The sequence below is a fragment of the Eumetopias jubatus genome, unplaced genomic scaffold, assembly GCF_037043125.1.
Source record: "Eumetopias jubatus isolate StellerSeaLion01/CBP00866 unplaced genomic scaffold, mEumJub1_p1.0 scaffold_10, whole genome shotgun sequence".
Classification (NCBI taxonomy): domain Eukaryota; kingdom Metazoa; phylum Chordata; class Mammalia; order Carnivora; family Otariidae; genus Eumetopias; species Eumetopias jubatus.
Genome location: NW_028274816.1, coordinates 96506497 through 96532920, shown reverse-complemented (window position 1 = coordinate 96532920; position 26424 = coordinate 96506497). Strand labels below are relative to the sequence as shown.

General features: G+C 38.4%; 1 protein-coding gene and 1 pseudogene across 1 annotated transcript in view; one reads left to right on the top strand and one right to left on the bottom strand.

Moving 5' to 3' along the window:
* Positions 1 to 26424, top strand: part of TANC2 (tetratricopeptide repeat, ankyrin repeat and coiled-coil containing 2) — a 347897-nt gene that overhangs the window by 7817 nt on the left and 313656 nt on the right. The window lies entirely within an intron of this gene.
* On the bottom strand, positions 4825 to 6309 carry LOC114196734 (hydroxysteroid dehydrogenase-like protein 2 pseudogene; annotated as a pseudogene).

Genomic DNA, 26424 nt, shown 5'->3' with positions numbered 1-26424 from the left:
TTGTATTTTTAAATAAATGAACTTCATAATAATTCCTCTCCTTGCTTTATATAATTTAATTCTAATTTTGTCTTTGGATGCATTAAAGGTAGTCATTTATTAGTTGTCAACTAATGCTAATTGTCATACTTTTAGTAGATAACTGTTCTCTCCCCCCCCATTCTACCTTTATTAGAAAATTATGAAAGTAAGACTCTGCTTGCAACCACGCAAATAAATAGGGGTGAATAAAGGAAAAGTTAGTATTTTCCTCTCCCTACAGGTCTCTCCCTTCTCCGGTTTTCCTCCTTGGAGTAGCCAACATTAACCAACACTGAGTATTTTTCAACATCTTTTTCTCACTCAAAATCATATACGTATATACACACACATACAGGCTTTTTGTAACTTGCTTTATTCTTTTAAGAATGTATCATGGCATCTCTCCAGCTTAGTAAATGGAAATCTAATTTTAAAAAGCTGAATAACATTCTAAAGCATACTACACCATAATTTATTCTGTTGTTCCCCAACTGATGGACATTAAGATTATTTTCTTTTTTCTTTTTTCTTTTTTTTTGCCGTTATAAACATTAGTCCACTCTTACTCATGACCAGAGAAGCAGACATTTTTTTTTTTAAGATTTATTTATTTTAGAGAACGCATGTGCGAGTGTGGGAGAGGGAGAGAGAGAAAATCTCCAGCAGACTCCCCACTGAGCATGGAGCCCAGTGTGGGGCTCGATTTCATGACCCTGAGATTATGACCTGAGCCGAAATCAAGAGTTGGACATTCAACTAACTGAGCCAGAGAAGGCGCCCCAGAGAAGCAAACATTCTAAATAAAATATTAGCAAGATGAAACTAGTAGTGTTTTTAAAAGATAATACATCAGAGTTTATTCCAGGAAGGCAAGGACAGTTAAATATTAACATAATTTATTATATTAAAAAATTGTAAGATCAAAACTATATGATTACCTCTCTCTTTTGGTATGAATTGGAGGACTTTGTATTGTATTTATACAAAATAGGATAAGGAGATGCCTGCCTTTGTGGACAGTAGTCCAAGTTTTGTACAATTCTTTGACCCTCAAAGTTGATAGAAGCCTTTTTTCTAGAGTCTTTGGGGGGACTTTGTGGGGCCTGGACTTCAGCTTTGACTTTGGCCTGACTCCTGGACTTTGGTTGCTAAAGCCTGGTAGTTTTGACACTATGGAAATAAGTGTACTTCCTGAGACTGGGATGGATGATAAGGGTGAGCCTGTCTAACTTAGGGTTGGCATCTTTTAAGATGTATTTGATTATTCTGGGCTTAATGAGCACCTTGTGGCCTCTGTACTAGTGCTCATTGTTTGGAAATATTGGCCTGAATCTTTTTGAGGCCTTTTTTGTGTTTGTTGGCAGAATAAGCATTCCTTAGGATCTAAGTTTCTTGAAGCTTTCTAGGGCTGATCGTATATGATGTTCTTGGATTTAGCCATTTCTGTACTGCCAGCCCCAACTCTGAGAGTGGTAGAGACTGGAAAAAAAGAAACATATCACTATCTTAATGGATGCCAGAAAAACATTTGGAGTAATTTCCTCAGTGGATGTGGTACAATTTCTGAATCCTTGCTTGAGTGAAAATGTGTATCTTTTATCTTGGCTGAATAATGTTCTTGGGTCATCAGCCCCCCCCCTTTTTTTCCTGCTATATAACATATACACCACTGTTTTCGAGCTTGCGCAATAGATAAGTCTGATTCCAGTCTGATTCTCCTTTCTTTATCAATAACTGGTTCTTCATCTCCTACACAGTCTTGCCACCCTTATGTACCCTGAGATTTTTAGATCTACTCTCATTATGCACTTTAACCCTTTTATAGCCTGGGAAACCCAGTACTGCCGGTTCATCTCTCATTTCCTAGACTCCTGTCTATAGTTCTTTATTTCCCCCTTTCTGACCCTAGTTCCCATCCCCCCATTTTTCTTATTCTTTAATGTTTAGTAATAGTATAGTAAAATAATTTTGGTTGTTCTGAGTTGATATTCTCAGGTATACATTGTGCTCTTTCAAGATGTAGTTTCAAATCTTTATTTCAGGAAAGTTTTTTTTAATTACTATTTTTACTATTCTGTTCTTTGCTTGGATTTCCTTCTTCAGGGCTTCCTATCACTGTATGTTCAGTCTTCTTTGTTTTCAATATTTGTCAGTTTTTCTTAAATCTTTTTAATCTCTTTGAGTTTTAAAATTTTCTTCTTTTTTACTTTGTATTTTTCTTAAGGAGTATCTGTTTTTATTCACTATTTCTGGAATGGTTCTTTCCTTTTGTTTTTAATTATTTTGAGTTTTGTCATTTTGAGTTTTTATAATTCTTACATCTGTTGTTCTTTCATGTCTTATGTCATTCTCTTAAGGTCTTTTAGTTCATTTTGAAATAGCATGTTACAGTTTTTGTTTTGTTTTTTTAAGATTTTATTTATATGAGAGGGAGAGAGAGAGAGAGCAAGCAAGAGCACAAGAGCAGGGGGCAGGGAGAAGCAGACTCCCTGCTGAGCAAAGACCCAACCTGGGACTTGATCCCAGGACTCTGGGATCATGACCTGAGCCAAAGGCAGCCACTTAACTGACTGAGCCACCCAGGCGCCCCTAGCATGTTACAGCTTTGATCTGTTATGTGGGCATATCTTTCTGGCATGCTTTCGTCATCTGTAGGGATGTTATTCTGCCCCTTATTCTCTCTTCTTGTAACTTAGTATATGGAATTGACCTTGATACTTTGCGTGACTTGTTTTTATTTGGAATTAATTTCAAAAAATCTTTTAGAAAGTGGCAGGATTCAGGGAAGATCTTTCTAACTTCATAGAGCTTTTCCCGTGGTTGTTTTTGTGTAGTGTTAAAAAAGTATGGTGCTTGTGTTCTGAGACTTCCTGGCTAGTAGTTTTGTCTGGATCTTTTCTTTCCTTCGTCTCTCTTGTCTGATCCCAATTTTCACCCCTTTATGACCATTGAACCCTTTCTCTATGCCTTCTGGAGTTCACTGTCAGTCATCTGCAAAACTCCCTTTATCTTTAACCTCTTATCTAAACATGAATATCTTCTTGCTTTCAGTAAACTTACCTCTCCCCTGAGGGTGCTACTTCCCCATGGAGTTCTTGAGTGGTGGCTCCTCCTATTGACATGGGTTAAGTGTTCTCTTTGCTCTCTCTTATCTTCGGGGGCTCACTGGTACCCTCCTACTACTCCAGTTAGGATTATTGGTGATTACAGTATCCACACAGATGATCCTTCTGGTATTCTGGTCTCTTAAGTGACTTCCTCTCCTCTACTGCTCTTGTCCTTTGCCTCAGCCATTCACTTTTATGGCATATCATCTGCCGTATGTTTTTAAACCCTCAGTGCATCTGCATTAATTGGGGAGCTTTGAGAAACTATAGGGATCTAGGACTTACTCCCAGAGATTCTGATTTGGTTAATCTGAGGTTTGACTTGGTATGTTATTTTTAAGTTTTCCAAAGTGACTTTAATGTGCAGCCAGGATTGAGAGTCACTGTTCCACAGCTCGTTATTACGAATAGCTATAACTTGCTATAATTTCTGGCATTTTATTCTCCAACTAGCACCTCCAATTTTTCTAGCTCACTTCTGAGTACCCAACAACCTTAAATCTTTGACCTCACTGGGACCTTTTAATTTACCACCTTTTCACTTTTCCTCGATACATACATGTCCTCAATTCCTTTTCTGACTTGGTGAATTCCCTTTTCACTGTTCCTCGATGCATACATGTTCTCAGTTCCTTTTCTGACTTGCTGAATTCTCATTGTAATTGCTCTTCTGCATCTATACTCAACCCCCTTGACCTCTGTCCCTTGGTTGTTCCTGCCTGGCAAAACCCAATCCTGGTTAAAACCAACTCTACTTTTTTACACCTGTGCACATGTACCTGTATACGGCTGGAGCAAAACAACTAGGTTAACTATAAATTCTTAGTTAATACCCAGTGACTTTAAATCCAGTGCTTAGTGCTGCCAAGGTACCCTACTTTATTATTCTAGTTCTTCCACACTCTCATTTGCTTAGATGAGTACATCTTTTCCTTGCATGCAAATCTTCAACATTTCCCTTTGCATCCTCTCTTTCAGCTGGTGACCTTCCTATTTCATTAAGAACATAGAAACAATCTTTCTACCACCTGCATCTTTACCAGTTATTGTGAATTAACTGTCTTTTCCTCTGTTGAAGGTCATTCCCACCAATTGTTCCTTTGAGCCCACCCCTTCTTGCCTTCTCAAGGACATTCTTCCTGCAGTTCTTCCTGTTTTTCCTTTTCTGGATCACTATCAGTAGCATAAAAGCATATTCTAATTTCTTTCACCTGAAAGAAACACTCTCTTGACCTTACTAACCCTTGCATCTACTACCCCATTTCTTTTTTTTTTTTTTTTTTTTTCTGGGGAGAAATTATTTTATTTTAAGATATTTTTACACATTTAAAAGAGGATACATACTGAATTACATTAGCAAAATTACATTAATAATAGGTAACTTATACCTGGAAAGCTAGTTAGAATGAAAAACTGTTTTTGTTTCATTAGTCTTCACTATTTATTAGTTTATGTGATTTCCGCAAAAATGCATTATAGAAGATCTTCCTTAAAACAAGTATATGAAAATCTAAAATATCATTAATATTTCATTAGCATACAATCTCAAACTGAAAAATTTAAAACAGATTAATCTCCTTTTACATGGGAGATAAAGAAGAGCTAATTTTACTCCTTAAACCGGGTCATACCTTTCCCACAATGAATGAAATCTAGCTCTCAGAGGGCAAAACTCAGAAAATTCCATGGGCAGACTGTCTTAGAATTCCACTTAATGAAGCTTATGTTTAATTAGTTAGCCGTTTTAATTACAATTTCAAGTCTTATAGATACAGAAATTGTTTTTTCCAAAACAAATTTGCATATCCTTATAATACGAAAGGGAAAAAAACAAACAGATTTTAACTGTTGATCCCTTTTACTTTTTGAGCTTAGTGATCGACATTTTTTTTTCTTTTCCTTCATAACTTGGCATTCAACTGATTCATTAGCTTCTCCAATCTGATTGCTAGGGTCATGTTTCCTTTAATCTTCAATTTTCCTGACATGAATGCCATTGTTGGTTTTAGTTTTCCTGAAAACATTTTTACAAAATCATCAGTAGACATACTCATCACCACATCTGCCTGATCAGAGGGCTCTCCGTATCCAACATTCCCACCTTTGCTTTTAAGATCAAGAAACCACGTTCCACCATCTTCACCTGAGAGCTCAAACTGATAAAATTGCTTGAGTGGCTTGAACAACATCATCACTGAGAGAGTCCTTAACAATTCTAAATGTTTCTGCCACAGCTCCAGAACGTGGTTTTGGTGGTGGCTGTGACTTCTCTTCTTTCAATTCCGGAAGAGCATCATGTGATTCCATTTTCTTGGTAATTGTATCTGGGTGTTCATCTAAGAAGAAATCTGGTATCAAAGGATGGCCTGGCTTAATTGCATAGATGTCAAAATTTTTTATTCCTTCTTCTCTTAAGATATTTTCATCAATAATAAAGTTTCCAGTAAAACTTTTTGGCTTTTTAAAAATGGAATAGGCAGCATCTGCAATGATATCAACTTTTCTGCACTGGCTTTCAATACCAGATCCTCCCAGCATATCCATAGCAGCAGTGTGGATGGCTGTTTTAGGCCATAATGCATTGACTGCAATTTCACCCTTAAATTCTTCTGCCATTCCAAGCACACACATAGACATACCATACTTAGCAATGGTATAAGCACAGTGCTGTTTGAACCACAATGGATTTAGGTTCAGTGGTGGGCTGAGATTGAGGATATGAGCAATTTTACTCTTTTTCAAATAAGGAATACATGCTTTAGATGTCAGAAAGGTGCCTCTGGTGTTGACATTCATCATCAAATCCACTCTTTTTGTAGGTGTTTCCAATGTGTTGGTCAAGCTAATAGCACTGGCATTATTCACCAAAATATCAATTCCTCCAAATCGCTCCACTGCTTTCTCCACTGCATTACTGATTTGCTGTTCATCTCTCACATCAACAGCGCATGGCAAGGCCTTTCTCCAGCTGCTTCAATCTCTTCAGCAGCAGTAAAGATTGTGCCTGGAAGTTTGGGGTTTACATGGGTGGTCTTCGCAGCAATGACAATGTTTGCTCCGTCCCGTGCTGCTTTCAATGCAATAGCTTTACCGATGCCACGGCTTGCACCTGTGATAAAAACTGTACATCCTGCTAGCCTCCTGGTGTTGGGTAACATGACTTCCTTAGAGCAGAGGCGGCGGCAACAGCAGCGGGAGCGAGCATACCTACCCCATTTCTTCTATCATTTATGCTAGACTCCATAAAACAGTTATCTGTGTTGACCTTACCGAACTCTCTTTTTTTATAGCTTTATTGAGGTAGATTGTACATATTTCAAAATTTACCCATTGTAACAGTACAGTTGGATGATTATGGGTAAATTTGTAGAATTGTGCATTCGTCACCACAATCCAGTTTTACAGTATTTTCATCACTCCCCAAAATTCTTTGAGCTCATTTGTATTCAATCTCCATTCCTAACCTTACCCTTAGGCTACCACTCATCTGGTTTTCTTTCTATAAATTGGCCTTTGGACATTCATATAAAAGAAATCATAAGTTTGTAGTTTTTTTTTTAATAATACGCAGTCTTTTGCTTCTGTCTTCTTTCACTTAGCATGTTTTTGAGGTTAATATTTCATTCTTTTTTGTTGTTGAATATCGTTTCATTGTATGGACGTACACATCCATACATTTTGATTATTTCCAGTTTTTGACTTTTATGAATAATGCTGCTGTAATCATTCATGTACAAGCCTTGGTGTGGCTAGATGTTTTAATTTCTTCTGGATAGATCCCTAGGAGTGGAATTGCTGGGTTTGTGGTCCATTTTGAGTTAATTTTTGGATATGGGATGAGGTAATTTCTAAGTTTGTTTTTTCTTTTTTTTTTTTAAAGATTTTATTTATTTATTTGACAGATAGCGAGAGAGGGAACACAAGCAGGGGGAGTAGGAGAGGGAGAAGCAGGCTTCCCGCCGAGCAGGGAGCCTGATGTGGGGCTCGATCCCAGAACCCTGGGATCATGACCTGAGCCGAAGGCAGACGCTTAATGACTGAGCCACCCAGGCACCCCTTAAGTTTGTTTTTTCTACGTATAGATATCCAGTTGCCCCAACACCATTTGTTGAAAAGACCATCCTTTCTTCCAGTAAATTGTTTTGATACAATAAAAAAAAATGAGTACTTGGGGCACGAGAAGGGATTATCATCCATGATACAGTGGCTGTATCAGTACGTGGAACTTCCTGTTAAATCATCAGTCCATTAGTTTATTGTTTGCTCAGAACAGGACTACAGCCTCAGGCTAGGAGATCAGACACTGCCTCTGTTCACTTGCCACTGAGATGGCTACTTTAATTGGTAGTGCTATAAATTGAGTCCTGTTCAGCAGCAGCAGTAGTAGACCTCCTGGTTTTCATGGCCTGGTCCCCCATGCTTGAGCTACTACTTGTAGGGGGCAGGATTGGGGAGAATGAGAGTAGCCCCAGGCAAAAATGCCACAGGCTTGCATCGTTCTTACCCAGTGTTGCTTAGTTTGCTTGAATAACCATTTCTTAGTTTGTTGTATGCCTTTAGTTGATTTCCAGATCCATTCTCTTTGAACCCATTCCAGCCAGGCTTCCTCTCCCACCATTTCATTGAAACTTCTTGTTGTGGTCATCAATGAGTTTCATATTGCTCAATCCAGTGGTAGTTTCTTAGTCTCTCCTGCTTTATCTATCAGTACTGTTAGATACAATTGATTACACTCTCCTCCCTTGAAGTCTTTGACTTCCAAGATAACGCTGTCTCTTGGTTGTTCTTTATCACTGGATACTCCCATTTTTGTGGATTTCTTTCACTTAGTCCTCCTCATTCTCATAGCCTATAAAACTTGTAGTGCGTTAGGAATTTTCCCTCTCCTGAGGACGTTATTTCTCCTTCTGCCATCTCAAGTGATGCCCTTCCCTTTTTTTCTTCTCATAACCCTGATACCACTGGATATGAAGATAGATACTCTCTTCATTTCCCCCTTTCAGCATTGAAATTATTCTCCTCTCTTCCCTAAAATTCTCTAGCTTTGAAATTCATGTCATCACATATACTACGACCCCTATCGCGGTTGACTGTACTTCCTGGTTCATCTCCTACAATGACTTCCGATGATTACTACCTGGGATTAGACCAAACTTCACATGTTAAGGGCACAGTCATCCACAGGACAGCTTTCACTTCAGACACCAGCTGCAGGCTTGGGGGTTCCCAGAATTACCCTTACTTCTAACCAACTGGCTGCAAATGTGGGAGTTCCTGCTACTTCCTCAGATTTGATAATGTACTAGAATAGCTATAGAACTCAGGAAAGTGCTATACTTACACAGTTTTACTGTGGTAAAAGGATATAAAACAGAACCAGCCAAAAGAAGGGACACATAGGCTAAGGTCTAGGAAGCTCTCAAATGTGCAGCTTCTGGTGTCCTCCCGCTTTGGAATCAAGACACATCATCCTCCTGGAACATCTTCCTTCTGGCACATCTGTTTATTTACAGTACACAGAGTATTACAAACCCTGAAGCTCAGCCAAATTTTGGTGTCCAGGGGTTTTATTGGGGTTTTGGTATGTAGGCATGATTGATTGAATCATTGGCCACTGATTAAACTCAGTCTCCAGCCACCTTCCCCTCACTGGAAGGCAGGCTGTGATATCGTGGCTTAAAGCCTCAACCCTCTGATTACGTGGATGGTCTTTTTGGTAAAGCCAGCCCCCATCCTGAGTCATTTTATTAGCATGAACTATTTAGGGGCCCACCATGAGTCATCTCCTTAACATAGGCCATCAGGGTCCACCATGATTAGCAATGACACTCCTGTCACTCGGGAAATTCCTAGGATTTAGAGACTACCTCCCAGGAACCAGGAACGAAAGTCAGCCAAATTCTTTATTACACAGGATTCCTTCCTTCTTACTTTTTTGTTTGTTTATACTCCCCTTCTCTCTCACCAGTACTATGTCTGATTTCAATTCTTGGTGATTTAAACCATGTAGATAGTTTTTCAACATTCAGATCTTTCAGTTCTTTGAATTTCCATCAGTAATCTTGTCTTCCACCTTACCTAAATCATTCATTACCAAAGTTATACCCTAGATCTTGACTAATAATTACAACCTCTCCATAATTTCTTTTTTTTAAAAAAAAGATTTTATTTATTTATTTTGAGAGAGAGAGAGATCACAAGCAGAGGGGAAGGGCAGAGGGAGAAGCAGGCTCCCCACTGAGCAGGGAGCCCGATGCAGGACTCGATCCCAGGACCCTGAGATCATGACCTGAGCCGAAGGCAGACGCCCAACCGACTGAGCCACCCAGGCGCCCCCTCTCCATAATTTCAATTTTATGTATCCATTCTCTGATCACCACTTGCTCTTTCTAAATCTTTTTCCCTTTAGTACCCTGACTCCAATAATTCTTTAACTCCACTAGGACCTCTAATCTATTGATTTTACCACTATTTCTGTCTCACACTCTTAATAGCTTCTTTCCCTTCCATACTCAAATCACACAAAATCATAGTTCTCCTTTGCACATACCTTTGACATCATTTCTTCTTTCTTTATTCATTGTCCTTGCTGTGCCAAAACCACATTACTAGTTAAATCCACTTACCACCTGTTCCATGCCTGAACACATGAAGCTGAATGTGGTTAGTGAAGAACATATAACGTTGGGGCGCCAGGGTGGCTCAGTCGTTAAGCGTCTGCCTTCGGCTCAGGTCACCATCCCAGGGTCCTGGGATCAAGCCCCGCATTGGGCTCCCTGCTCCGCAGGAAGCCTGCTTCTCCCTCTCCCTCTCCCGCTCCCCGTGCTTGTGTTCCCTCTCTCGCTGTGTCTCCCTCTGTCAAATAAATAAAATCTTTAAAAAATATATATATATATAACCTTGATGATTGGTTTCATTTTAAATTCATGACCATAAATCTCAAGTGGAATCCTAATGCTTCCAGGTAATCATGGTATATATCCTTAGTCTAGTAGGTGGGAGAATGAATGGATGATTATTTTACACTTTTTCCCTCTTTTTTCCCTCTCATCTCACTTCTTTTTTTTTTTTTAATTTTATTATGTTATGTTAGTCACCATACAATACCTCATTAGTTTTTGATGTGGTGATCCACGATCCATTGTTTTCGTATAACACCCAGTGCTCCATGGGTGCCCTCCTTTAATACCCATCACCGGGCTAACCCATCCCCCCTCCCCCCTCCCCTCTAAAACCCTGTTTGTTTCTCAGAGTCCATCGTCTCTCATGGTTCATCGCCCCCTCTGATTTCCCTCCCTTCATTTTTCCCTTCCTTCTCCTAGTGTCCTCCATGCTGTTCCTTGTGTTCCACAAATAAGTGAAACCATCTGATAATTGACTTTCTCTGCTTAACTTATCTCACTTAGCATAATCTCCTCCAGTCCCATCCATGTTGATGTAAAAGTTGGGTATTCATCCTTTCTGATGGCTGAGTAATACTCCATTGTATATATGGACCACATCTTCTTTATCCATTCATCTGTTGAAGGGCATCTCGGCTCTTTCCACAGTTTGGCTATTGCGGACATTGCTGCTATGAACATTGGGGTGCATATGGCCCTTCTTTTCACAACATCTTTGTCTTTGGGGTAAATACCCAGGAGTGCGATTGCTGGGTCATAGGGTAGCTCTGTTTTTAAATTTTTGAGGCACCTCCACACTGTTTCCCAAAGTGGCTGTACCAACTTGCATTCCCACCAACAGTGTAAGAGGGTTCCCCTTTCTCCACAACCTCTCCAACATTTGTTGTTTCTTTCCCTGTCCATTTTTGCCATTCTAACTGGTGTAAGGTGATATCTCAGTGTGGTTTTGATTTGGATTTCCCTGATGGCTAATGAGGATGAACGTTTTTTCATGTGTCTGTTAGCCATTTGTATATCTTCTTCAGAGACGTGTCTTTTCATATCTTCTGCCCATTTTTACTTGATTATTTGTTTTTTGGGTGTTGAGTTTGAGAAGTTCTTTATAGATCTTGGATACCAGCCCTTTATCTGTAGTGTCATTTGCAAATATCTTCTCCCATTCTGTGGGTTGCCTCTTTGTTTTGTTGACTATTTCCTTTGCTGTGCAGACACTTTTTATCTTGATGAAGTCCCAAAAGTTCATTTTTGCTTTTGGTTCACTAGCTTTTGGAGATGTATCTTGAAAGGAGTTGCTGTGGGCAGTGTCAAAGAGGTTACTGCCTATGTTCTCCTCTAGGATTTTGATGGGTTCCTGTCTCACATTGCGGTCTTTCATCCATTTTGAGTTTATCTTTGTGTATGGTGTTTGAGAATGGTCGAGTTTCATTCTTCTGCATGTGGCTGTCCAATTTTCCCAGCACCATTTATTGAAGAGACTGTCTTTTTTCCATTGCATGTTTTTTCCTGCTTTGTCAAAGATTATTTGACCATAGAGTTGAGGGTCCATATCTGGGTTCTCTATTCTATTCCATTGGTCTATATGTCTGTTTTTGTGCCAATAAAGTGAGCAATCTGGATGAAATGGAGGCCTTCCTGGAAACCTATAAGCTGCCAAGACTGAAACGGGAAGAAATTGACAACCTGAATAGGTCAGTAACCAGTAACGAGATTGAAGCAGTGATCAAAAACCTCCCAAAAACAAGAGTCCAGAGCCTGATGGGTTCCCTGGGGAATTCTACCAAACATTCAAAGAAGAAATAATACCTATTCTACTGAAGCTGTCTCTCATCTCACTTCTAGTACTTCCATTCTTTTTCTTAGCTAATGACATTTCTTCCTACTTTATTGAAAAAGTTGAAGAGAACTTCTGTAGAATTCCACAGTCATATTTACTCATTTATCAGCATTTGCATTCACATATTCTGACAGTTACTATAGAACTATGCCTACTTCTGCCTGAGGCAATTCCTCTATTAGTGCACTAGATTGTATCTACTCTTGCCTACTCAAGAACATTGCCTCAATTATTTTCTCCTTCAATTTTTTCTTCTCTAACTGACTCATTCCCATCAGCATTCAAACATGTTATTTCTCTCATGTTAAAAAAAAAAGTTTTCTTGACCTTACTTTTCCCTTCAACTATCACTTGATTTCTCTGTTCCATCTTGTAGCAAACCCTTCAAGAGTTGTTTATAATGCTGCTCCATTTTTCTCCTCTCATTCTTTTTTTCAATTTTTTACTTTGAAATTAAAACATACAGTAGTGTTAAATCTCACAGGTAAGGGCTCAGTTTTACCAGACTGCTCCCTCTTACCCCACTTCAGATTCCAGTCTCAAGTTCAGGTTATCACCTGTGCTTCTGACCAGCTGGCTGTAAATTAGAGGTTCCAATGACCCCCCCTCCTCAGATTCAATTAATTTGCTACAGTGTTCATAGAACTCAGGGAGACACATTTACCAGTTTATTAAAGATCATGATAAAGGATAGAGATGAACAACCAGATGAAGAAATACATAGGGTGAGGTCTGGGAGGGTCCCAAGAGCAGGAGCTTCTGGCCTTGTGGAGTTGAGGTGTGTCACCCTCCCTGCGTGGTGTGTTCGCCAGCCTGGAAGTTCCCTGAACCCCATGCTATTGGGATGTTATAGAGGCTTCCTCATGTAGGCATGATTAATTATTTACTCTTTTTCTAGCCCCCCCTTTTTGGAAGATGTGGGGTAAAACTGCAAATTCCAAGCTTCTAAGCATGGTTTGGTCTTTCTGGTGCCAGCCCCCATTTTAGAGTCATCCAGGAGCCCACCCAGAGTCACCTCATTAGAACAGAAGATGCACTCCTAGTGCTGTCATTATTTAGGAATTTACAAGGGTTTTAAGGAGCCCTGTGTCAGTGATAGGTCCAAGACAAATATTAGAACAAGAGATGTTCCTAGTGTTTGTATCACTTAGGAAATTACAATGGTTTTAGGAACTCTGTGCCAGAAACTGGGGACAGAGACCAATATATATATTTTCTATTATTTCACAATATTCTGCTATGGAAGAACCAGCCAAGCCTTCATCTTCCATTTCTTAATTAATAATATGAACTCATGGATTCCTACTTTATTTGGTGGGTTATGATCTATTTCTATCATTTGTTTGATGCTCAGATTTTTCCTGGTTTGCCCAATGGGAGCAGCTTCAGACTGGTTCCTTGCTAAATGCACTGATCATTATTTTGAGCACTTCCTTACACTTTGGAACAACATGATATTCCAGGCTCAAGTTTTGCTTTCCTATCCCAGCAGTAGAATCAGGCATTTCTCCATGGAACCTTGGATTTTTTTTTTTTTTTTAATCTTCCTTTTAATTGAGGTATGATTTACAAAGAATCATATGCAAAAATATTAATGTTTAGTTTAATGAGTTTTAGCAGTTGTATACATCTGTGTAACTATTACCACAAACATGATATATAGAACATTTCTATCTAAGAAAGTTTACTCATGCATCTTTCTATCCAGTCCTTCTCCCTTCCCCCAAACAAGAGGCAACCTTTTTTCTGACTTCTGCTACTATGGATTAGTTTTGTGTAGTCTTCTACTTCATATACATGGAATCCTACATTAAGGATTTTTTTGGTTTGGTTTCTGTATCAGTCTGAGTCTAGTCATGAGAGAAAAACTACATAGTAATTTGAATAGCAAACATTTAATATAAAGAGTTACTCACTATAGCAGGAAAATGGAGTAATGAGGCTAGTAAGAAGTAAAGAGAAATTGGGAATAGCAAGTATACAGGGAAGACACTACTAGATTGAATGAAATAGTGTGTCCAAGGAAGAGTGCTTCCCCCAACCCCCAGCTGACATCCAGGCTTTGTTGGAAAGGGCATGGCCATGACTCACTTGAATGGCAGAGAAATTGCTGAAATGCCACACTGAAAGAACATTCTGGAAATCTGCCTTCCAGAATTGCTGGAAATCTGCCCTGCCATGGAAAGCTATACAAAGGGAGGCATCTGACTAAAGGTACTCTAGTATAAAACCACCAGAAGGAGAGTGTTTGGTGAAGGTGCTGGTTGCTGGGTACTCTTGGCTACCCTGTAGCCCAGGGGGCAGGACATTGGATAAGTTGCACATGAGGTAGTAACCTGATGTTGGAGAAGCTGCCTTTGCTATAGGAACCAGGTGCTAGAGAAATCCTGTGCACTGTAGGAGTCTGCTGCACACAAAAACAAAACTTTTCTTCCACAAAGTCTCTCCAGTGACTTTTGGTAAAGCTTAGCATTGTGTCAGCTGGCAAAGGAAAAAATATTTAAAGGTCTCAGATCCATTTTCACAGAGCAGGCAAAAAAGGATGACTGTGGAGCCGAGAGTCAAAAAGTTATTAGTGCAGGTTACATTTTCTTTGGAATCTCCTAATTTTTGGTTGTATGCTAGGCATTTTGTACAAAAGAATAGTAGAGACCTAGATAAATATATTCACCTCCAGAGAGGGGCATGCTGCTACTTCTGCCCCATAACTAGAGTAGGAGGCTCAATCTGATTTATCTTTGACCTGTGACTGGGTTTTGTTGTTGTTTAGTTAATTTCATTTCACCATTGGCTTCAAATGTATTGAGGGTGGTGTCAGGACTTTTTTGTCAGGAGGGCTTAGTATCTGAATACTGGCAAGTTTTCAGAGATTTCTTTGTACTTTACAGCTTAGCCCCCGGGTTCTGAATGCAGAACATTTCTCTCTGTTTTATGTCCTGGCTGCCAGATGTTTTTGGCTTATCCTTCCTGTGTTTAGTCTTCTGAAAAATTAGCATATACATGCATATTTTAAATTTTCTCTTTCTTATAGAAAAGGTAGCATAATATAATACTCTTTTGCATTTTGCTTTTTTTTACTTAACAATATACCTCAAATAATTTTATATGTTTTATAGAGACATTTATTCCTTTTTTTTAAAGTTCTATATAGTACTTCATAGTGTATATGGGCCATTGTTTATTTCCTTTATCTCCTATTTTTTTTTAAATATTCTTTTTTTTTTCAATTTTTTATTTTTTAAAAGATTTTATTTATCTATTTGACAGAGAGAGACACAGCGAGAGAGGGAACACAAGCAGGGGGAGTGGGAGAAGGAGAAGCAGGCTTCCTGTGGAGCAGGGAGCCCGATGTGGGACTCGATCCCAGGACCCCGGGACCACGACCCGAACCAAAGGCAGACGCTTAACGACTGAGCCACCCAGGCGCTCCTTGATCTCCTATTTTTGAGCATTTACATAGTTTCCGGTATGTTGCAGTAAAAAATACTGTAATAAGTAATCTTTTGTTTATGTATTAATGGAGTACATCCTGTTTCCAACTCCTTCTAAACAAAATTATGCTCTTACTCTTCCAGTGAAACTTCTCTTATCAAAGACCTCAGTGACCTCTATGTCGTTCAATCCAATAGTCCTATCTAAGATGAAGATTTCATATGATCTCAGTCTGTATTCATTCCCTTGATAATCTCACTCAGTTTTATGTCCTATTTACTGTCCAAATGCTGGTAACTACCAGGTATATGTATCCAATCCAAATTTCCTTCCCAAATTCCAAACTTCTATATCCAGCTGCTTACTTGACATTTGTAGTTGGTTGTCTAATAGACATTTCAAGCACATTTACTCCAAATTAAACTTCTCACTTCCATTTCTCTCTTCCCCCCAACTATTCTACCTGCAGTATTTTCCATCTTGTTGTAGAAGCTCCTTCCTTCTACTTATTCAGAATGTTGGAGTCATCCTTGATTTCTTATTTACTTGCCATATCCAGTCTATGAGGTGATCTATTGGCTGCCTTCAAAACATACTTAGAATCTGACCACTACTGACCACTTCCACCCAGGTCTGAGCTACTGGTATCACTTATCTGAATTACTGTAGCCACCCAATGACTGGTTTGCTTCTATAGTTTCTCTTCAAAATAGCAGCCAGAGTGATCTTTTAAAAATATGTCAGATCATGTCTTTACTCTTGTTAATGTCTGTCCTGTGAATTTTCATCTTACTCAGAATAAAAGCTAAAGTTCTTACAAGAGCCAGTATGGCCTACATATTTTGGCTCAAGTCAGTTCTCTGCTCTTACCTCCTTCTCTCACCCCTCCCTCCTGCCCCTGATTCCCCTGGGCTTTAGTTATACAGACCTTCTTGCTGCTTCTTGAGTAAGCTGAGCATGGTTCTGGCTTATGACCTTTGCTTCTACTATTTCTTCTGTCTAGAATTTTCTTTCCCCAGATATCTGCAGTTTATTTCATCATCCTCTTCAGGTTTTGCTTTTCCAGTTCACAGCTGAAACCTAGTCTTCCTTTCTCTCAACCCCCAGTATTCCTGTCCCCCTTCCTTGCTTTTTTCCCCCCTTCTTGGGTTTATCATTTTCTGACATACTATGCTTTACTTATTTATTTATATAAATAGTTACATAGACTCTAAGCTTGCTAAAAGCAAATATTGCTGACTGGTTCCTTGCTATATTTGTATAGAATAGTGTTTGACACATAGTGAATAATCAGTAATTACTTGTTGGATGAGTTGAATGAATTAATCCTATCTGGAACTCAGAGCTCTTTAAGTCTTAAAGCTTAAATCTTTTTTTCAGCTTAGAGCATTGGTTCTTAAACTTTAGCATGCCTCATGTCTTTTGATTAGAAGGGAAGACTGAAATTTCATTTACTATAAAAGTACATTCAGAACAATTGTTTTAAATGTTACGAATGCATGTGAAGATTATAAAAAATTGGTAGGAAAAATAGGATTTTAATAGATCTTGTAAGGCTCACAAGGAGATGGAAAGGGATGATATTAACGGGGAGGACTGGGATAATTTGTGGAGAAAAAGATTTAAACATGATAATAAGTAAGTTTGCTTAGCTAGTAGGTAGGGATCTGGCAGAGTGTGGGTGAGTGGGGTTTAAAGTTGTAAAATGGATTAACTTAAACTTTGTCCTTAAAACTTCACCTCTCTTTTTTAATCCCTAGTGTTTTTTTTTTTTTTTTAAGATTTTACTTATTTGTCAGAGAGAGAGAGAGAGCACAAGCAGGGGGAGTGGCAGGCAGAGGGAGAAGCAGGCTCCCCGCAGAGTAGGGAGCCTGATGCGGGGCTCGATCCCAGGACCCTGAGATCATGACCTGAGCTGAAGGCAGACGTTTAACCGACTGAGCCACCCAGGCATCCCTTTTATCCCTTTTTATTTTCTGATTCTGTCTTGCTCTGTCTTCACCTTTTCTCTGCCCCTTTCTCTGATTATTGAATTAACCTATCTATTCTGACTACTTTGCTTCATATCACGTTCTATACCCTTCTACATTCTGATTCAGAAAATTATCTTGGTGATAATCTCTTTCTGCTGTTGTTTTCTAACTTATTTTAAGGGAAGAGTACTTACTGGCTGTTATTTTAAAAAGTAACTAAACTTATTAATCTTTATCTGTCATTAACTCTTCATTGAAAAGTTTACTTTATCTGAAACAGAATTCTTAGTTTTAGTTGTGTGCCCCCTTCCTAACAGTGATCTCAAATTCACGTGCTTCATTCCATAGCATTGAGGGCTTGCACATTGTGGTGTGGGTATGCGGTATTAGTGAATGAACTTATAAGCTATAATAATAGAATTTTCACCCAAATGCATTTTTTTCTTCTTTGTACCTCACCAAGGACACCTTTCTTGATTAAAACTATTCATTCTTTGATTCTCTGCTGTTAGAATTTTTATCTTAGTGAATACATTATAATACCCCAGTTTTTAATAACTGGGCTGTGTGTGTGTGCATGTACGTATGTTAGTTGACATCCCACTGTTTCATTGCTTTACTGATGAATAATTTAACACTACTTTACTGATGAATAATTTAACACATTCTGTTAAATGAGAAGTTTTGTGAGATAATTGCCTTTATTGGTCTTCTGGGTGTTAGATTCTTTTCCTAGGTGCTTTTACATACTCTATTAGGATTGTGTTCAGCTGCATGTAACAGAAACTCAAGTGCAGTGGCTTAATCAGATTGGACTTTTTCTTCAGGTAACAAAGAAACCTGGACATAGGCAGTCCAGGGTTTATGGCAGTTATGCAATGCCATCAGGCTCCTTCTTTGTTTCTTCTCTGTTATCTTTGAAGGATGGCTTTTGTTCAGTGGATTGCAAGATGACTACTTTCTCCCCATTTTAGCTTTTTATTAGCAAAACAGTAGTTTTCCTTTAATCCTTGCTCTTAAGCCTTATGATTTCATCTCACTGGTTACAAACGGGTCACGTGGCCACCGTGGGCTGCAGGGGAATCTGGGAAGTTGATATTTTAGGCCCATTACTTTCTCCAAAATTAGTATTCTGATAACAGGGAAGAGAGTGAGAATTTGGGGTAGGTAACTTTAGTAGTTGATAGGTGGTATCAGATCATACATCTTTATTCCTTACAATAGCCTTGCAAGTTAGATGGTGTCATTTTCATTGCAGAGGAGAAACTAGGGGTCATAGAAGCTAAATAACTTGTGCAGATAAAGTAATTGATAAAGCCAGGATATGAATGTAAGTAAATCTCTGTCGAAAGATCATATTCTTTCCATTATGTTGTGTGATCTCTATGTATTGTCCACTTAGCAGTCTGATTTAAGTAAAGATTTTGTACAAATAATATTTAAGATATTTTTTAGAATGTGGTGCTCTTTCAGAACAGTTTATTGGTTTTTTAAAAAAATACAGTGAGTACAAGAGGGTTCCTGCTGCTTGATCTTTTGGATATGTAAAAATGATGAAATTCTTGTATCAGAATCAAGATAAACTGTGAATGCCGTGTGTAACTTTATTGAGATCTGCTCAAATAGAGGATTATCACATCTTATAAAGACCATAGCTGGCTTTTCAAATTAAACTAGATACAGTAATGTTTAATAACCTGGGAATTGTCGTAAAGCAGATCATTTCAGGTTTCTTTTACTGAGTTCACTAGTATTCTGTGATTTATAATCATCACCTGCCTAAATACTAATATTCCTTAGTGTGTCTGACTAGAAAATCTAATGTAGCAAATCATAAAGTGTCACCAATTTGATATTTTGATAAATGCTTTTATTAAGAATAAACTTGTTCTCACATTGGCAAAATATTCCGCATTTTGTTTATATCTTTTTAATTTCTTACTTGCAAATTCTGGTACTTCAGATACTTGTTAGGACCATACTTTTCTTCTTTGTCATCTTATGGATAACTACTCATTAAAGTGTATTTGTGTAGCTTACTTATAAATGTGTCAAAGAGCTTATAATGAGATATGGCTAGGTAGAGATATTAAAACAAGTAGAAATTATTATTTGCACTGCGAGAAAAACCTAAGTTCTCTTCTCCTCCCCTGCCTTCTTCCCCCACTGCCAGGGTTCAAATTCCGTGGATCCTAGTGATCATAGTTTAGTTGGAGAAGGTGGTGGTTTGCATTAAGGAATAATGATGATAATGAAGGTATAGTAGGGAGTAAACATGCAACCCAGTGGAGAGAAAGTGGTTTGTTTTGTTTTGTTTTGTTTTTAGGAGTGTTGGGGGCAGGAGACTAGAACGTATTAATAAGAGAAGTCACATGTCACATAATACGGATATCCTCCATAGTTGTGACAGTGAATGTAGTAAGTCTCTGCTAAACACTCTTTTTGATTCACCTGTAATATTTTTGCTTGGTGAGAGTAATAATTTTTCTTAGAAGATAAGGGATAAATACGTGGGAGATCAGATTACTTCAATCTCAGGATGTCTTAGATGGGACCTGCTTTCTTGCTTTAATTACTTATAGATTTTCTTCAGCACTTAAGCTTTGTTAATACTATAATGAGGTTTTCTCTGGTTGCATGTTGAGAATAGCAATGGTGTTCATGTGTAAGAATGATTTTTGAAGTTTAAATGCAGTTGATGTATAGTGAGAGCATGTATTAAGGTGAATAATTGCTTTGGGTTATAGCCCAATATAGGCAAATCAGGAATTTAGAGGAAAATAGATAAGGAAAAACATTTTTTTTAAATGGTATACAATTAGGGCTACATAATTAGGGCAAAAATAATAAAATGATTCTCACTGAGTATGATTTAGATATCCCAGATTTACAAATCCAGCACTGAGGCACAGCTCTTAAGTTTTTCAGAACACCACGTCAGCACCAGCTCTAGTTCTTCACCATGCCCTAGAACTGAGCTTAGAGACAGAAGGAAGCAAGACTAATACTCTACTTCCCTTCAAGATGGAGAAAAGGAGCCAAGTTTATTTGTAAACTTTCCCTTGAACTTTATTTCCAGGAAGCTAGGAGAAATTATTTTACTTATGCAAAAGTCTACTTCTAGGAAGATGACATTTTAAAAAAGAAGTTGGCAGCCAGTATAAGAGACATGTTATAAATGAACAAGTAAGGAATTTAGAAAAGTGATGGTGGTTTGTATCCCCAGTGAATACTGATTTTCAGTTAACACTTTCATGTATGTCAGTTGCTTAGCAAGTGCCAGACTATGCTGAAGTCCTTTATTTGCTTTAGTTCCCTTATTTTTTAAAACATATGAATGGAAAGTCACTTTTATATTATTAGCCTCAATTTATAGATGAGGAAACTGAATCTTTGAAAGGCTCATTACTTTGCTCACACTCAGAAAACTAGTAAGTGGCCGTGGAGAATAGCCCCAGAACCCCAGTTCTTACCATTACACTAATACAATTAACTGTTTTTTTGGTTTTTTTTTTCTGTTTGGTATGAAGAGAGAATCAAATATGACAGCGATGATTAAAGGCAGATATTGGGAAACTTGATTTCTAATGCTGGTTCTGATTTGGTGAAAATTCTGGGATAGTTAAATAATCTGCCTTGCATCTACTCCTAAGTCATCTTTGTATCAAGCCTGGCTTGTCTTCTGATGTCTTCTGCTTCCTATGTCTGTCAGCTTTAGAAATTGGAGGCTGGTCCTGGCATTATCTTTAAATGTCCAAAGTAGATCGCTGGGAGTAGTATAGAAGCCAAGTAAAGGTTGTGAGTAGTGTTTTCCAAAAATTTGAAGATGGTTCATATTTGGAGGATTAATGGATTTAACTTGTGTCCATATTTCATGATGAAACCATAAAAAATTGCTTTGGAGGACAGATATTCTGATAAGAGTGGTTGATTTCTTTCTATAATCATTATAGTCATCCCTGGCATTAACTGTTTTGGTAAAAAAAAAAAAATGTTCTTGTGGGTAACTTATTTTGATCTCCTTAATGACAATGCAGTTATTCGGCTAACTGCTTATAAAATAGTTTATTGACGGTCTTTGTTTGGTTTTAGGTTATTGCAATGTCTAAGAATATCTAGTCATTGCTTTCTAAGAATGTTCATTAGAAAACAGCAAATTATTTCCCATCCTCAATACTGTAGGAATTGAGATTGAGTATTTTCGTTCTGCTCTATCACTTATTTTGAAAATGTGAATTTATTTTAATGTGATTGATATACCAGGGAACGAGGTGAGCATAATGGGAAGTTCACGTGCTTATGCACAATTTCCTCTGTGAGAAATACTAGGGAAATGCAGAAAACTGTACCCAACCCTGAGATCAGAGCTGCATGCTCCACTGACTGAGGCAGCCCGGCCCCCTAGGCTGTCAAATTTCTTTCTTTTAAAATTTTTTAATTTTTAAAAAAATATTTATTTATTTGACAGAGAGAGCAAGCACAAGCAGGGGGAACGGGAGAGGGGGAAGCAGGCTTCACGCTGAGCAGGGAGCCTGATTTGGGGCTTAATCCAGGACCCTGGGATCATGACAGAGCCGAAGGCAGACGCTTAACCAACTGAGCCACCCAGGCGCCCCTAGGCTGTCAAATTTCTTGAAGGCAGTGCACTGTTGCTATCCTTAGTATCCAGCATGACACTGGGCACCTTAGGAACTGTTTGTTTACTTAAACCCTCTTACAATCTCCCAACACATTTTGTATTTCTCTTGTGGTACCTAGCACCTTCTATTTTGAATTGTACTTCACTTCAGTTTTCCTTAACTCTCATTACCAGACTGGATGCTCCTTTTAGGCAGGAACTGTTACTAACTTAAAATTTTTTTTCTCCAGTACCTTCTCAAGGCCTTATACTTAGTTTGTTCTTAATGAACTTTGAATAACTAGAAGATCAGAAGACATTTTATTTTAAATTTTATTTATAGGTTAATACTAGGAACAGATTTGAGGCAGCCTTGCCCATCTGTATTTCACATGTTTTAGAAGTAGAGAAGCATTCCTAAGTCCAAGAATATAATTTGTAAAGAATTTTAGCTAACATATGTTACTAAAATAAAGTTTTTACTGTGTAGATGTGTTTTGGTTGTTTCTTGATGTTATTTATAAGAATGCTTAGTGCCTGGACTTAGTCCTCTAAAATAGCAGGTTAATTTTAACTTCATAGTCCTGCTGGACTGGTTCATTATATGGTTTGGAGAAACCAAGGGAAAGCAAATGATGCAGGAAGTGGTAGTGGTAGTTCTATAAATACTCTTTTGAAATTTGACCTTTTACTGAACTGGTGACAAAACAGTTCTATAATGTAACTTTAAAGTATTTTATTGGAAAATGCATATATTAAAAAGGATCTAAATTTTTAAACTTCATTTCCATGATTTTGTGGGTTTTTTTGAGTGAAATTTTTTTTTAAAGATATTATTTATTTATTTGAGAGAGAGAGAGAATGAGAGACAGAGAGCACGAGAGGGAAGAGGGTCAGAGGGAGAAGCAGACTCCCTGCTGAGCAGGGAGCCCGATGCAGGACTCGATCCTGGGACTCCAGGATCATGACCTGAGCTGAAGGCAGTCGCTTAACCAACTGAGCCACCCAGGTGCCCCATTTCCATGGTTTTGGATTTTTTTTTTTATATGTGCCACTAGATATGCATTGAGACATTGTAGATTTGTGGGATCACTCTTTGAGAAGCTAGTCAACTTGAAAGGCAAAGATTTTCTCGATTTTCTAAAGATCTTCTAGCCTCTCATCCTTCACCCTTTGAGATCTTCTTTGTGGGGATTCGCAGAAAATTTATACTGACTCAATGAATAATTAAAAAGTTATACTGACATTAATAATGAATAAATGCTTTTGGGGTGATGAAAATGTTTTGGAACTAGACAGAGATGGTGAATATAGTACATTGCACATTGAATTTCATTTATTATTTTTTAAGTTAAAAAGTATATTTTAAAAATTTCACCTTTATCTCCCTTTTCATACTGTACTCATTTTCTTTGGGAACATTTATAAAGTTTTATGTGTATTTTCTCACAGTTCTAAATATATATATACATACACACAGGTCTGTAAACACATTGTTTTAAAAATTATAATAAGGCCATACTTTACATACTGCTCTGTGACTTGCTTTTTTTCACTTAAGTGTAAAACTTGGAGAATTTTTCATCTTACAATAGATGCACTGTACACTGTTTAAACTCTACATAATATTCCATGGTTCATAGTATCTCATATGTCAAAAATTTGATCATTTCCCTATTAATTGATCCTACCTTTCCCCATCTTTCCCTCATTCTCTTCCTTCTTTCCATTTTAAAAAAGCAGTTAATAAACTTTTATTTTTTAGAGCAGTTTTGGATTCACAGCAGAGTTGAACGGAAAGTACAAAAGTTCTCATGTCCCCCCGTTCCCACACATGTGCAACCCTCCCCCCGTCAGCATCCTACACTATAGTTGTATACTTTTGTTAAAATTGATGAATTCCTACATTGACACACCATTATCACCCAAAGTCTGTAGTTTACATTAGGGTTTACTCTTGGTTCATTGACTATTTCACTGAATTACAAAGTAGGAATGGCTGAAGAGAGAATTAGTGATTTGCAGATAGATTTGAAGAAACTGTCAGAGTGCAATGCAGATAAAGAGATGGAAAATATGAGAGTGGTTAAGCGAGAAAGAGCCTTTCCCTTCTGTAGTAAACACTATTGGTTCCTGCTCATATTCCCTTAAGCCCACTTTAATACTTCGAGCAAATAGAGGGCTTAAAAAATACTTTTCAAAAATTGACTCAAGAAACAGAAAACCTGAATATACCAATAACCATTAAATGACTTGCATCAGTAGAGATGGATAGGTAGGCATAGGTGAGAAGATGCAGTCCTGTTACTCTCTTCCTTTAGTTGAATCCTGTGACTCCTTGTAAAAGGGAATACTTCTCCCTCCCCCTTTAGTCAGTAGAGTATATACTCCACTATGTGTCTTTGTCAGGCCACATACAAAGCATCCTTTCTGGGCATCCTCAGTTCATAGATCAGATTTTTGGTTGGATTCTCTGTTCCAGGGAAAGTGTTGCCCTTCTACTCCTGAACTACAGTGTCTCCCCAGCCCTTTCCACTCTGCGTCTTCCCTACTCTTTCCATGTCCTTCTGCATTACTGATACCATTCTCAAATTCTTGCCCTAGATATCAAACAGACACAATCTACAATCTGAGGCTTGTGCTTTAGAATCAATGAAAGGGAACTCATTGCTTCCATGTGTGGTAGAGGGAGGTGTCCTTTTCTTTGAGAGGTAACTGAGGACTCCTCCCTAAGGCATTAAATATTGCCTCCCTCTCCTCTGGTTACTGTGTCCTGCTCACTTGTGGGATGGTGATATGTGTTGTTAATCTGGTCAGTGAAGGAGGCTCTTGTCTGCTCCCACTTGGAGCACTACTGGCTAATCTTTGCTTATTGCTTATCTCTCTGCCAGTTCTGGCCCTGGTTTGGTTGTACTATTTTAAGCTGGCAGGTATTCCTCTGAATTATTAGATACTACTTCTGAGAGAGTATACACCTGTTTCCAAAACCCATTTTGCTGGAGGACTGTAGTCCCTTATACAATATCCCATTAGTTAGTGATAATTTCTGACATTCCTGGAATAGAGCAGTATTACCTTTAGTCTCCCCTATGAGAAGTGTTCACTGTTCACTTTCTCCCCTTTACTGCTATAGGATGTTACAGATCTTCCCACTTTATACCAATATTCCACTCTCATTTGGGAGCAGTGGCTCAAGTTTTAAGGGTATGTAAATCAAGGCTGCTCCAGATACATATATAGAACTCAGATGACATCCACTCCTCCTAGATAATTACCTCAGTGGTTTAGGGGTGGAAGCGGTTCATTATGCACTGCCAATAATTAATACTGTGATCATAGTTTAAGGGTCATTCTTTTTGCCCTGTGACATTCAATTTAATGCTGGTAAGGACATCTATGAAGTTTTTATCAATCTGTATTTATGAAGGTATATACTCCATATATATATATATATAATTTTTTTTTAAGATTTTATTTATTTTCTGACAGACAGTGAGAGAGGGAACACAAGCAGGGGGAGCGGGAGAGGGAGAAGCAGGCTTCCCACCGAGCAGGGAGCCCAGTGCGGAGCTCGATCCCAGGACCCTGGGATCATGACCTGAGCTGAAGGCAGACGCTTAACGACCGAGCCACCCAGGTGCCCCTATACTCCCTATATTTTTGGATAATTATTTACCTCAGTGATAAACTCAAACTTATTAGTGGTATATTAGTCTTTCCCTTGGATGGTTTCGTTTCTTTTTTTTTTTTTTTTTAGATTTTATTTATTTGAGAGAGAGAGAATGAGAGATAGAGAGCACAAGAGGGAAGAGGGTCAGAGGGAGAAGCAGACTCCCTGCTCAGCAGGGAGCCCGATGTGGGACTCAATCCCGGGACTCCAGGATCATGACCTGAGCCGAAGGCAGTCACTCAACCAGCTGAGCTACCCAGGCGCCTCTCTTGGATGGTTTCTGAATAGGGAATGCCATATGTTTATTTTCTCTGAATCCTCTTGATACAGTATTGTCCCCTCATTCATCTGAAGTGGGTGTATAAAGGGTAATTGTGCAAAGGCTTATGGGGGTTGTAAAGAGTCATTACAGGGACATTGATTTTTCCACCGTTTAATATTGCTGCTTGCAGGCCTTCCCCATCTCTCTCCAAAACTAGGCCATAGATTGAGTACCTGCCTTGTAAGTACACACAGTTGCCCCTGCTGTTTTCTGGCTGATATCAGATGCTAAGGCCAGCCAGATTCTCTCTAGTCAGCTTGGCAAGGGGCTTAGTGAGAGCCACGTAGTCTGTTATATCTGCTTAGTCTCTCAGATATAATTTTCTCTAAAGATGGTGCAATTAGGCCTTTGAGCAAAATCTCTCTGTTTCCTTGTTTGAGAAATTATGGCTCTGCCTCATAGCTTCTTTCACTGAGTTATGGTAGAAATGACACTCATCCAAGTGATGGTTTTAACTGTCCCCTCTAGGCAATATAGCACTGTGGGGGACATTGTTGCTTGTCTCCTTAACTTACATTCTGTTTTCCCTTTGGTTTAGTAGCTTC